Source organism: Dipodomys merriami, unplaced genomic scaffold (genome assembly GCF_024711535.1).
Source record: "Dipodomys merriami isolate MVZ:Mamm:240054 unplaced genomic scaffold, mDipMer1.0.p SCAF_1029, whole genome shotgun sequence".
NCBI lineage: Eukaryota > Metazoa > Chordata > Mammalia > Rodentia > Heteromyidae > Dipodomys > Dipodomys merriami.
The window spans coordinates 91973-104096 of record NW_027202304.1 but is presented as its reverse complement, the minus strand read 5'-3'; the positions used below and the strand labels follow the sequence as shown (position 1 = coordinate 104096).

Below are 12124 nucleotides of genomic sequence, written 5' to 3'. Positions count from 1 at the left end.
TTACGGAGCCTATTTGGCTCACTACAATGCCGAACAGATTGAATGGAGACATGGAAATACATTCCACATCCAAATGAGGCAACTTAAAGAGTTTTCAAAGACAAATCATGAAGATTTAACAGTGGTGGAGCCCATATAGTCCTTCAGCTTCACTAGACTTGAAGCCAAGATGCTGTGATTAATTGGAAATCAGGCAAGAGCTAAGAGGAGGACATAGAAGCAGGACATAGAAGAATTGACCTTTTGTAACAGACACTGTCTTTCTAGGTATAGGTGATTTAACTCTACTCTCCTCCATACATCTTGGTGAACAAATTCAAGACAAAGAGAAAAATAATCTATTGAAATAATTTTGCATAGAATAACTTCATTGTTCCTGATATGGTATCTAAGGAGAGTCTTACAATATAAGATAAAACTGCAGTATTTTTCAGTTTCCTCTAAGCATCTTCTTAGCAAAATATATCTTTTAGGTTAGAATTGATTGAACCAAAAAGTGATGGAGTACTTATGTTTGTGGGCACTTTAGACACAAGAAGACTTTCAAGGTAAGAGAAAAAATACAGCCAAATATTTGTGATCACAACTTCTTGGACTGTTTTCTGGAGACAAAGTTTTACATTACACTTCTTCTCATTGACATAGATGTTGTTTCATGGCAACCAAGTGCAAGAGGGAAGTTTCATAGACTCGCTTGGCCAATTAATCAGCATGAAAGAAGAAAATGGCAAATAATATTTAATGAATTACTTTGACCAATTACTTTGCCAGAGGAAAGAAGGAAAAATATAATTCAAAATCAATTGACTTAAAAGTATGAAGAAAGAGTAGTGAAGAAAGATTAGAGAAAATATGGAGGATTGTTTTCTCTCCAGTGGAGTAATGCGTTCTTGATCTTGTTTCTTCCATTCTATCTTCACAAGCTATCAAGTGTGTCTCACGACTGGATTATCCAGTTCAGACAGAGAACTCCTAGAAGAAAGATACTATTTGCAGGAGATGTAGGTGATTGTGATTTATAACCTTAGACAATCTATTTAAATCTGTTCAAAATTCTTTCCTATCCCAAACTTCTCTCTTTGGACAGCGTTGTTTGCTTTTCCCAAGACTACCCTTCATTAACTGCTTAAAATTTTGGGAAGAAATATTCATACTCTCTAGATATTTCTGGTTGGTTGTGATTTTTGTGTGTTTTTGTTTTTTGTTGTGTTTTTAAACTGAATTTCAAAATGTTGTGCAAGTGTGTTACAATTAAATATATCCATCTAATTGTCCATTGCTCTTGGATCAGAGTCACTCCTTCCATCATTCTCAACCAAATGCTTCTCCAATATTTATTTCAGATTTACCACTTCCTTTATCATATGTGTACATTGAGTATTCTAGCTGTACTTGCCCCTTGTTCATTTTTCATTCATTCTATGTCTTTACTATAATTTCTTTCTGTTTTCAACTTCCTGATAGTCATCCTGTTAAACTGTCTATTAATACTTTGAAAGGTTTATATACATTTCATGGAGTTTCCATTCTGCATATGCTTGAACTGATGTCAGCTTATATTTCCATAATTCATTCATCTGCAGTAACAATTTGCAAGACTGGAGACGTGAAGCACTTAAACATGATTTTATTCTCATCCATTTGGAAGATTAATCTTCAGTCAAAAAGAAAGTTAAAAAATGCATAGAATGTACTCCTAGCTACCAATTTTTATAAATAGCTTTGTACAGTGGTGTGATTGTTTTATTTTACATGGTATAATATTTTTTACTACCTATAAGTTTTGGAAAAAGAAGAAAACTAAAATTTATTCCTATATAGGAATGTGATAGAAATAGAAGACAGATTTTATATTTGTCATATCTCTGATGAGTACCCATATCAAGACCTAAAGTCATATTTCTCCCTATGTTACACAGATAGGGAAAACATAATATTACATATGATAAGACAACTATTTGTGACATTTTAAAATGTGCCTTATTAAATGATGACATTTACTTTATTAGCAAACATTTTGGTTTGAAATTTGGCAGGCTGATCTATTTAACACATTTCTGGAAGGCTCCTATTGAAAAACACAAATTGTGGTTGGTTATTTCTAGACTTCAATGAATGGTTGAACGTGTTTGGCATTAGTGCTGGGTAAATATTTCAACTCTATTGTAACTTGCTCCCTACACATGAAAAACTTGTAATGTCACTAAGTATCATCTACTTGTCAAATGTTATTTTGGCGAATGTGATTTTAAAAAGTTAATTTGTAAAGGAATAACTTTCAGTCGATTAAATGTAGATTATCATTGGTTTGAGAGTGACATTTTATACCACTGAACCATGTTGTACTGAAGTCCCAGTGTTTTGCAGCACTAAGGATCTTCTCAATGTTTTTCTGAATTACATTTGAACTCTAAGTAAATTTTTCTGGATCTTGGTAGACCAATTATGGATCTATCCTTCCAGGAACTATTTTTTGGCCCACTTATGCTGGACTAAAATCTTTCATTAATCATAGCGGAGGGGTATTAAAAATAATCTTATGACACTTTTTGAACTTGCTCACTGATATGGGCTGGCCATCTGTAAGTTGAATGTTTGAATCATAGTACATACTCTCAAATTTTGTGATCTCATCTTTCATTTTAAGTTGCCTTGCATTTCACAATTGCTTACTGCTAAATCCTGCATCTCAAGGAATTGGGGCCCTGAAATATAGGAAATGAGAAATTGAAATGGGTCTTCAATTACTTTGTTGCATGTTGCATGGGCCTATGTGAGAAGTCTTGCCCTTGTTATCTGATGATGCAGGTAACTGGTACCTGGGATCATAGGAATCATTGGGTCGTGCAGAAGAATAATATTTGTTTGACATCTTATCAGAAAAATTTGAGCATAATCAGTAGGAATGCTTCAGAAATATGGAGAAAAACAGTTTGGAATCAGTGAATTAAAACAATAAACAGAGAAGCAGAGTAAAATCCCTTATAGATTAGAGGAAAACAAAATTGGTTTTTTACCATGTGAATTCAGAAAACCAAGAACAGTTTGAATGTATCACAAGTTTATACCAAAGACACTGCGTTAATACTTTTTATATTCTAATATACATTTTAAACCTAATTATTTGTATTCCAATTCTATTTATTGCAATAAATAAATTTTAATTTATTTGTGAAATTATCAACTAATTCTAGTAAGTTTCATTGTGTGAAATATAAAATCAGCACATATAAATATAAAATATATAACTATATATAATATAAGAAAAAAGACATATGTTTTGCATTGTTCTGTTGTGGTTACAGTATCAAAGGCAACTCTGTTTTAAAGTATTATTACATTATCTCTACCTCAGTGTTTGATAGAGTTGCACCTAAAGATTTACTATTTGTAGATTTACAGCCTGTAGGCAAGAGAAAACACTGTGATGAAAACATTACCAATTTAAGGCCTAATAATGAGAAGAAACATCTGGACTTCTCCTGCAACTATGAAAATATTTGGTGATAGTAATGCAGTAGTGTAACTTCCTACCTGGTAGGATGGTAGACAGGCCAGGATATTAAGTAATCATGAATATGATCGATTTTTTCCCCTTCTTGGCTTTAGTTACTTTTGAAATGTTAGATATAATAAACAATTATATTTTGATAAAATACCTTCTAGTCTGAACAGTTATGACTGAATTGTTCATCTCTCTATGATCCCTTGTAAGTAAGATTAGTGTTGTTCAAGTAAAACAATCTATGGTGTCAGGGTAAGATATTCTGATTGGTCTGTTCCTACATGGAAGAAGAATAAAGGGTCAGGTAGACATTTGTGCCAGTAAGACCTCACTTGGGAAAATGTCAAATGCAGAAGGTTAGAAGTAGCTCTTAAGCAAGGCTTACTTTGAATCCATTAGCTCCACAAAGCTAATTCAGTTGGATCAATTAGTACATGAAAAAGCCATCACCTTTGGACCTAGCAATAAATTATTGAAAGTATGATCAAATTCCAAATGAAAAAGACTTAAAATTGTCATTGACAAAAAAAAATTGCAAATGTGAGCATTAAGATGAACAATATATATTTTTTTTCCACTATTCACAGAATTTTAGGGAAATAAGATCAGTAGCATTGTCAGGAACAATATAGTTTCCTTATTACAAGTAGGCAACGGTGGATATAAGTCTGTATAAAGATTGCATCATTAACTGCTTAAATTTGGAAGATACTACATGCTTCAGCAGCACGTATTCCCAATTACAATACAGAGATTAACATGGCAATTGCACAAGGATGATATGAAAATTTGTGAAGTATTCCGTATTTTTCTTTCTTCAGATGCAAGAAATGAAAAACATTTATTAAAAAGTTGATTACAAAATAACAAGTGTAACAACATACGTAATTCATATAATTAAATTTAGTTTGACATCAGTGTATTAAATCTTCACCTCAGAAAGGCGTTTACATACCATAAACTTTACAAAACTTTTGAAATTAGACAACATTGTCATTTTATCCCAAAGAAAAATAATATTAGGACCTAGGAAAAAAAGGAATCTAAAACTATCTATATGGAATACAATCTGAAAGGACACATTATACAAACATAGAATATTTTAAAATATTCTTTTTCAGACAAGCACCAGAAATACTTTAGTTTCTGTACTATTCATTTAAATAGATAAGTTAAAATTATTTCTGATTAAAATTTCACAAACTCTGCAGAAATCATTATACATGTATACAAAAACTCTTGAATACATTTTGACATCCAATGCAGGCAATTCACTTGGAAGAATTCCACGGAATTCATGAATTTTTTACAGTAAGTATTGGTGTTGCCGGACACTGGTGGCTCAAACTATAAAAAGAATTTTGAGGTATTACCAGGTGTAATAGACTCAGACAGGCCTACCACTATAAAGGTCATGATAAGGTCTCTAAAAGAGACTATTCAAGTTAATAAAGGGCAGAGGATTGCCCAAATATTTTACTCTCATATTTAAACTTGCCTAATCCCACACTGACTCAAAACAGAAAAGGAGGGTTTGGCACCACAGATACTGTAGCCTGGATTCAGGAAATTACAGATAAAAGGCCTTACAAGGCCATTAAAGTCAATGGAAAACAAATAACAGGACTCTTAGACACAGGAGCTGACAGATCCTGTATAGCTGGAAAAGATTGTCCTATGGCCTGGCCAGTGCAAGAGACTTCTTCTTCCTTAATTGGATTAGGGATGGCTTCTAATGTAGCTTAGTCAGCTCAGAGACTCAAATGGGTATGTGAAGGGCAGTAAGGCCACTTCAAACCTTACGTTGTTCCCACCTTGCCCTTTTCTTTATGGGGCAGTGACATCATGCAAGACATGAAAATAAAATAGGACAAATAGACTCCTCATCGAAGGAGCAAAATTTTTCATAGGGGCCACTGACGAACAGCTTTATGCTGACAAAATAATATGGAAACGTGTTGATCCTGTATGGATTAATCAGTGGCCCCTAACTCAAGAAAAGATTGAAGCCACACAGGACTTAGTTCAAGAACAATTGAGTCAAAGGAAGAATAGAAAAGACTACCAGTTCATGGAATACTCCATTTTTTGTCATTAAAAAAGAAGTCAGGAAAATGGAGATTATTACAAGATCTGAGGGCAATTAATGAGACCATGCATAACATGGGAGCCCTTCAACCAGGTCTACCCTCTCCTGTTGCAGTCCCACAGGGTAGATACATAATAATAATAAACTTACAGGATTGCTTTTTTACAATAAAATTACAATCAGAAGATTCCAAGAGATTTGCTTTCAGTGTCCCTTCGGCTAATTTTAAAAAAACTTATAATAGGTACCAATGGAAAGTGCTACCTCAGGGCATGAAAAACAGCCCTACCTTATGTCAACAATATGTGAAAAGGGCTATAGAACAAATTAGAGAAAAATATCCAGGGGCATATATTATTCATTATATGGATGATATACTTATGGCCGATGAAACTAGAGAAAAGACAGAAAAAATATTACAGGATATGGTAGAACAATTAACAAAATTCGGTTTGATAATAATAACTCCTGATAAAGTTCAACATGAATGACCTTTAAATTATCTGGGAAAAGTGATTGGACATGATTATATTATGTCTCAAAAGACACAAATTAGAACAGATAAACGAAAAACATTAAATGATTTCCAAAAATTATTAGGGAATATTAATTGGATTCGGCCTAGTTTAAAAATAGCTACAGGACAATTAGATCCTTTGATGAAAATGTTGGACAGAGACCCTAATCCTAAATCTACCAGGAAAATAACTCCTGCCGCCTTATCCTGTATAAAATTGGTAGAAAAAGCATTGAATACAGCTAAAATACAGAAAATTAATATTGTACAAACATGGTCCTTTAAAATTCTGGCTACAAGCTTTACTCCCACAGGATATTTTTGGCAGGATGGGATACTAGAATGGATCCATTATTCCCATAACCCTGGAAAAATAGTTGCTTCATATCCCTTTTTTTGTGCTAATTTGATTTTAAAGGCTAGATTAAGAGCTAGAGAATTATTTGGCCAAGAATTACCTAACATTATTATCCCTTATAAGAAACAATTAGATCATTTGATACGATTTGATGATGATTGGAAAATTGCTGTATTAACTTACACAGGTAAAATAAGCTTTCATATGTCCCAACATCCTTTTATACTGAAACCCCTGTGATATTTCCAAAGGTTTTGGTTACAGAACCTTTGGGAGGGGCATTAAGTATTTTTACAGATGGATCTTCTAGCGGAAAGTCTGTGGTTTATTGCAGTACAAAACCACCATTAATATCTTCTGACCCAACTGTACCTGCACAACAGATTATTGCAGTTCTGCTAGCCTTTCAAAATTATTCAGAGGAGTTTAACCTTTACACAGATTCGCGCTATGTGGTTTCCTTGTTTCCTGCCATTGAAACAGCCCTAGTTACTGGTCATTCTAAAGTAAAAGACTAATTAATAAAATTACAACAGCTATTACAACAAAGAACGACAAAGGCATTTGTGGGACACATCAGGGGGCATAGTAATCTCCCTGTACCTTTGTCTCAAGGGAACAAGTTAGCAGACTTATTAACTAAGGAAAGTCACGTAATGTCAGCTTTAGAAGAAGCTCAGGAAAGTCATAGACTACACCATCTGAATGCTAATGCCTTAAGAAAGATGTTTCAAGTGTCCTGAGAACAGGCAAGACAAATTGTAAGGGAATGTGAGGCATGCCTGGAAGTTTTTCATCCACAAAAAATGGGAGTTAATCCTAGAGGCTTAAAGCCTAGAGTTCTGTGGCAAATGGATTTTACCCATGTAACAAAATTTGGGAAACTCTCCTTTGTCCATGTTACTATAAAGACTTATTCTCATGCTATGGTTGCTACAGCCCATTCTGGAGAGGCTGTGAAAGATGTTATTCAACATTTGGTTAAAGCCTTTGTAGACCTAGGAATTCCTAAGGAAATAAAAACTCACAATGGACCAGCATACACCTCCAATGCTTTTGCTAAATTTTGTGCACAATGGAAAATCGTGCACAAAACAGGGATTCTGTATAATCCACAAGGCCAAGCAATCATAAAACGAGCTCATCAGACCTTAAAAAGTCAATTGACAAGAATTAGACAGGGAGGAGAGAAGCAATACTTCCCCCATTACACTCTTAACCATGCTTTACTGGTTCTTAATTATTTCAATGCTGATGAGCAAGGAATAACCCCAATGATGAGACATTGGGGCATGGGAAAAACTACAACTTTTCCTTTACTAAAATGGAAGGATCTACTTACTGGAACCTGGCGTGGGCCAGACATCCTGTTAACATCCGGGAGAGGCTATGCTTATGTTTTCCCACAGAATGCAGAATCCCCCATTTGGGTCCCAAACAGACTCATCAGGCCTTTCTTGGGCCCAAAAAAGAGACAGGAAGAAAATGAAAATACATCAGCAGAGAAAACTGGAGCAGAAGATAAAGACTCTCTCTCTATCACCACCACAGGCTAATTTAACAAAAACCGCAACACCACCTATATGGGGAAAGATCAAGAAGCTGGTTGAAAAGGCCCGGCACATTTTGTTAATGAGTTAAATAAGGATGTTTCTCTAACATTAACAGAGCAAAAAATTATTGATCCAAAATTAAAAAAAAAAAAAAAAAACAAAATAGAGGCTTTGGAAAAAGTAGTCTTAAAGTTAAGGACTGAAGTCAATAATCTAAAAACCCAGCTGACAACTAGCTGTCATCAGTCATTTAAATATACTTGTGTTACCCCATTACCTTATAATGAGAGCTTAGATTGGGAAGTTACCAAAGTGCATTTACAAAAATTCTGGAAGGACAATAGCTTAATTCATGAGATAGGACAGCTACAGGAAGATATCTCAGCCCTTAGTCAAGCTCATTTGGAAACCGTGGGGATAAATTCTTTGGCAGCAGACTTACAGAGAGGATTAAAAAGTCTTAATCCTTTAGATTGGTGGCACTACTTGATTACATTTGAAGTCATAATACTTATTGTTATATGTATTCTTGTTGTCTTTCCAGTCCTCTTCAAACTAGTCTTCTGCTCCATCTTCTCTATATGAGAAGAAATTTCTCTGGCACATCTAATATATAAAAAAGGGGCAAATGCCATGCCTACTCCAGTGGAGTCTGCTTAGCATGGAACACCTGCATTCAGACCTGAGAATGGGGCTTCAAAGAAGCCTATCTCTGAGAATGGGACTTCACCAAAGTCTACCTAAGAGAATGGGGCTTCAAAGAGGCCTATCTCTGAGAATGGGACTTCACCGAAGTCTACCTCAGAGAATGGGGCTTCAAAGAGGCCTATCTCTGAGAATGGGACTTCACTGAAGTCTACCTCAGAGAATGGGGCTTCAAAGAGGCCTACCTCCTGGAAAGGCTGGCAAGCCCCTGGGAAAGATGTGTTTCTGTTCCTGTTTTGCTTTTCTTTGCTGTATAGGAGTGCCTATTAATCTTTTACTGTTCCTGCTGCTTGTTCTACTTACTCATGCTCAATGTTCCCTTATTCAAGGCTCTTTCTTAAAAGTGTTGATGACTCCAACATCCGATGAGTGTCCTGAGAATATGACTAACTCACCAGAGTTAAGTGCTACCATAAAAGCCCCTCTTGTGGAAGCTATTAGACAAGTCATAAGTAAATATAAAAGTATTGGGGGTTTCATGACATCACTTCAGCAGAAGCAATTGTTTGTAAGAGATTTACAGGAAGCTGTAGGCACGGCTAGATCAAAAAGAGTGTATGGCTACTGGAGACTTCCCTTTAATCCTAAAGCATATACAATAGACTCATATAGATATCCTGTAGATAAGAAAGATGTAGAGGGATATTTAGACCAAAAGCTAAATAAGATTCTTAAAAAGTTGGTAGATGGAAGGTGGAAATGGCTTATCAGAGGAAAATGGTGGGATCCTCCATTATCTAGAGGACCCCAAAGACTTCCACCAAATCCATAGCCTTTTACAGTTGTGTATGATAAGTACGGCAACCATTGGGAAAACTACTTAGAAGAAAAAACTTCCTATTACTCTCTTTCATTTACTGAGAGACTTGCTAGATCTAGGTCTCCTTGGTACTTACTATCAAAGAAGGAACAAGAAAGATCTTATGAGACAGTTAAGGCCTCTATGGAGAAGAGTAAATGATTATGTGAAAGGGTTACAGAAAAGACACTATGAGCTTAAATTTGATATATGGCCAGATTTAACTAAGTATACTAAATATCATCATTTTGGCCACAAATTGGGGACCCTCTAAAGAATGTCAAAGAAGCACAATTGCTTAAAAAAGATTTGAAACATATAAAGTACAAAACTAAACAAAAGTAACTATAAAGTACTAGAGTTCATGCCTTTCTGTCCAGCACCTTGCCCGTGTGCTCTGGTTAATGGTTAATAGGTGATAAACATCAAAACCAATTGTATTTCTTAAAAAATAGAGGTAAAGCCGAAAACAAGTGCCTATTGTCATAGCTCGTAATCCAAAAAACAAGATCAGGAGACCAGCTGGTGAACACCTAAAAATGAAGCCTTGCAGCAAGATTGTGTAACTTTTTGCCCTTTCTCATGGAGACTTTAGCTATAAAAGCATGTTATCCTCTGCAATAAATCACACTCAGCATTCACTCCTCTTCTGTGTGAGTTGTCTGTTTGCCATCTCCCCACCTGTTCCAGTTCCTCCACTAGGTGTCCTCCATCGTCCCAACAGAGCCAGTCAGTGGCAGAGGTCCATTGTATCTTTGCTATCTCAATTCTCAGCAGCAAGAGGACTTTAGTTTGGGCATTGGTATCTGTATCATGATGACGTAAGAAAGAAGCCACTCTGGTATTATTCTGCATATATACACTGTGCAGGGTTGTCCAGCCATCTACAGTTATTGCATTTGCCACTTGAGCCACCAACTCACGGACAATGTCTAAGTGTCCACTGTAGGCTTCCTGATGAAGAGGGGTATACTCATCATCATCCCTAGTATTCACATGAGTGGCCTTTTTGGAAAGTAGTCTCCACATTGTAGTAAGCTGAATATTTTCAGCAGCCCAATGAAGAAATTTACTTGGATCCTTGTCCAATTTTTGTCTTGCAATTGATAACATTCCTTATTTTTTCATCTTGTTCCTCAGCTTCCTAAGAATTGCCTCACCAGAGACTTTGAGTGCCAATGGGAATGAAGTTTCCATGTATTTCCCTAATAGTTCACATAGGTTGAACTGGTCAGAAAAATCTAGTGAATTTTCTGCATATCTGATTTATATCCTTTTTCCAATTTTACTATTCAAAATTATTCTAACTGGAGAGTAGGGAATTGATGGAGAACAGAGGAAAGATGTTCCTCCGTATTCAAAAGTACAGACTGAAAATAAGGACCAGTGATGTCTTCATGTGCAGTTTATTCTAGGAATGAGAAAAGACGAAATAATGCCCTCTACATAAATGATTTGGGAAATGGCAGAGCAAAAAGTGAAATGATGCAACCAAAAATATAAAAGCAAAATAAATTAGGATAATTATGGAACAATCATATTATCTATGAGAACCATGAAATAGAGAAAGGAAGAGAGATACAGATATGCAATGACCTAGCTAGCCACAAAATTCATGCCTCTGATCAACTGATAGAGCAAACAAAATTTTATTTTTTAAAAAAGATGGAAATAGAATTTATATATTTACTTGGAATTAGTAAATACATTTTAGTAGCCTACATAAAGAGACATAGCTTTGAACAAATTACAGACAAGAATCTAAATCCTTGGTAATTCTAGTAAATCCTTGGTAATTCTAGTAAAATTTCACTGAAATCAGTTGAATCACACTTTTCCTGTACAATGAAGAAATAGGTCCAAGTTAGTTAAAGCAGCTAGAGAAGGCAGGAAGATTTTATCTGTGACAAAACTTTGTGGAAAATGGTATTGAGGATTTCTCACTGGTGATCCACTTGCACTAGAAGCATGATTCTGAACTATTGCTTGCTGATTCTGAACTATTGCTTTGATCATTATATTCTCCAAGAAGAAAAAATGAGAATTGATAGTTTAGGACTACTAATACATTTTGACCTTCTCACTAAGCACCTTCAATCATCAAAATCACATGAAGAAAATAGACAGGCCTACTTTTTTAGATGAAAACAAGTGTCTTAAAAAACAAAGAATTTATGTAGTCATGCATAGGACTTCTATTTTACCAATGCCTCATACATTTTTTATAATGTTGGGTAACAATAAATAATGGATCTATTAGAAGGCTCTTAAAGCTCATATGTTCAATAGTGAGTTCTCTTACACTGTATCATGGTATTTTTTGTTTATGGTCTTAAGAAATTTACATAACTAACTTGAATTTCTGACAGGACAGTATCATCACTGTACATCTTGCTTCTATACTCTCAGTTTTACATTACTATCTAAGTATGTGCATTAGATAGTTATAGAGAAAAAAGTAGAAGCCACACTAGTGGCTCATGTCATTAATAATAGTTAATCAGAAAGATGAAATGTGAGTATTGTGTTTGAAAGCAGACCAAGAAAAAACTGTCCATTAGATTCTGATTTGAAAATAACCAACAAACACTAGAAATG

General features: G+C 35.0%; 1 pseudogene; it reads left to right on the top strand.

Annotated features, from left to right (window-relative positions):
* The first annotated feature begins 4220 nt into the window (after nt 1-4220).
* Nucleotides 4221-4316, top strand: LOC138809367 (U6 spliceosomal RNA; annotated as a pseudogene).
* Nucleotides 4317-12124: the final 7808 nt, after the last annotated feature.